This window comes from Myxine glutinosa, chromosome 5 (assembly GCF_964187855.1).
Source record: "Myxine glutinosa chromosome 5, kmMyxGlut1.1, whole genome shotgun sequence".
In the NCBI taxonomy this organism is placed as follows: domain Eukaryota; kingdom Metazoa; phylum Chordata; class Myxini; order Myxiniformes; family Myxinidae; genus Myxine; species Myxine glutinosa.
Genome location: NC_136265.1, coordinates 209,439,538 through 209,441,819, shown reverse-complemented (window position 1 = coordinate 209,441,819; position 2,282 = coordinate 209,439,538). Strand labels below are relative to the sequence as shown.

The window sequence follows — 2,282 nt, the reverse complement described above, 5'->3', positions numbered from 1 at the left end:
CCGATAAACAGCATTTTATTCCACACTCTGGATGACGCTCTTTAAAAGTATTCTCAAAACAAACTGGTTCTACCTGCCTGCCTTTTTTGTTTATTTATTTCTTGAGTTGTTAGTTTTGTTTTCCCCCTCTTGTTTTGTCTTCCCCCTCTTGTTTTGTCTTTCTCTCTTTGCTTTTTTTTTTTTCCTTCTCGCTTTCCCTCCCCCCCCCCCCCCCCCCCTCTCTTCCCTTTACCCCTTGTTCTTTCTCCCCTCTTCCTTCTCTCTGCCACTCTCTTTCCCTCCCCCACTCTCTTCTCTCTCTTTCCCTCCCCCACTCTCTTCTCTCTCTTTCCCTCACCTCCCCACTCTCTTCTCTCTCTTTCCCTCCCCCACTCTCTTCTCTCTCTTTCCCTCCCCCACTCTCTTCTCTCTCTTTCCCTCCCCCACTCTCTTCTCTCTCTTTCCCTCCCCCACTCTCTTCTCTCTCTTTCCCTCCCCCACTCTCTTCTCTCTCTTTCCCTCCCCCACTCTCTTCTCTCTCTTTTCCTCCCCCACTTTCTTCTCTCTCTTCCCCTCCCCCACTTCCCCCCCTCTCCTTCCCCCAGTCTCTTCTCTTATTCCCTCTCACACTCTCCACACTATAATTCTCTCACCAGTGCTGACTCATCTCATAGTGATTTATATGTGATGTTAAACCTTAGAAATACTGCTTGTTTTTACGTTTCTTGTGAACTTACCTGTAAATTCAATAGTTGTTTCTTGTCCTGTATAATGGAAGTGATACTTTCAAGCGGGGTTTAGTGTGGCGCTCTTTTTCATTATTCTATAAACTTTTTCACAGTGTAGTAGTTGTGAACCTTTTGGGGAGGAACTGAAAGTTAAAAAAAAAAAAAAAATTCCGGATCATTTCATTATTTTTGAAGTGTAATCCTCCATCTGATTTATAGGAGGTGAAAAGCATATAATTTTTTTTTTTATTATTCCTTAGAAATATCTGAGTACTTTTTCACTTCAGGATAATATGCAATTTGCGATTGGTAGTAATTCCAGCCTGTAAAAGCGAAATGATGAAGAAAGAAAAAAGTATGACAAGCTTAAATCCTCGTTACGAACCTCTGCTGTACAAGTATAGCAATAAAATCCAGTACAACAATGATACGTCTCACTTTAATCAGAGATGTCTGCCTGAGATTTATTTGTTTAATATTCAATATCTGAGTTTTAAGAACATCGTGTTTGCACGCAAATAAGTTTCGAAATATAAACAAGCTTTTTAAGCAACGTGTGTACCAACATTTCTGAATGAAAGAAATTATGTGGTCATGATGAAAAGATTAGATGAAATGAACGATTTTCCACGCAGACAAGTACATTATTATCTCGGCCACCAAAGGTGGGTGGAGGTTATGTTTTCACCCCTGTATGTCTATCTCTTGTAAGAGGATATCTTAAAAAGATGTGGATGGATACGGACAAAATTTGGTGTAGAGGTTGGAGAGGTTGGATGTGTGATAAGGATGAAACCATTTGATTTTGGCGAAGATCCGAATCCAGATCCGGATATGAGAATTTTTACCTGCAACAATGTCGCAGGTCTACAAGAGCTTTGCATTGCTGTTGTTGTTGAGGTTCTTGTTTGGGGATCGATTTTTGAAATGTGCACCCATTGGTCAGACAGCTGCCGAACCACACCCCCATCTGTCACTTGACTCCACCCACCATAGCACTGAGACGAAATGATATGGCTGCCATAATTGGTTTTCTGGTGGGCCTAACATGTTAGGCCTGTAGGCCTCTGCTGATTATACACTGCCTGGGTGTGTTGCGTAAGATTTCCATTGGCTTTGTTTGGGTCGAGTGTTATTCACAATGAAGAACCCCCAAAAATCGAATCGTTTGTCGAAATAATAGTAAGCTTTAATCGAGCCTGTCAGAATGCACGGTACGTCAGAATGCATGGCAATCGAGTGTTACGTTACATTAAAAAAAAAAATAGCATTAAGTAATTTTTTGAATGGCCTCATACTTGGGTTAAGCAATCTGTGCCCATGTGACGAATCAGCTCGTTCTGATATAACTGTGGGGAGGCTGACAAGGATGAGAGGTGTTGAGTTAATTTTTAATAGCGCATTAAATGTGTTTCCCAACTGCGCTGTTTATCTTTTAAAAGTGTTTGAAACACGCATTTCTTTCCCAATCAGCCTGTTACCGGATTTTGTCGCAGATTGTTACCACAGTGCAGTCATTTTCGTTTAAACTATGAAGTCATTCCTTAACATTGAGAGATACGGCCAAAAACGATA

General features: G+C 41.1%; 1 protein-coding gene across 1 annotated transcript in view; it reads left to right on the top strand.

Annotated features, from left to right (window-relative positions):
* LOC137426446 (WD repeat-containing protein 26) overlaps positions 1–1,135 on the top strand; it is a gene marked incomplete in the record, with an annotated part of 64,889 nt that extends 63,754 nt beyond the window's left edge. Inside the window, 1 exon segment of the mRNA XM_078779424.1 lies at positions 1–1,135.
* Positions 1,136–2,282: the final 1,147 nt, after the last annotated feature.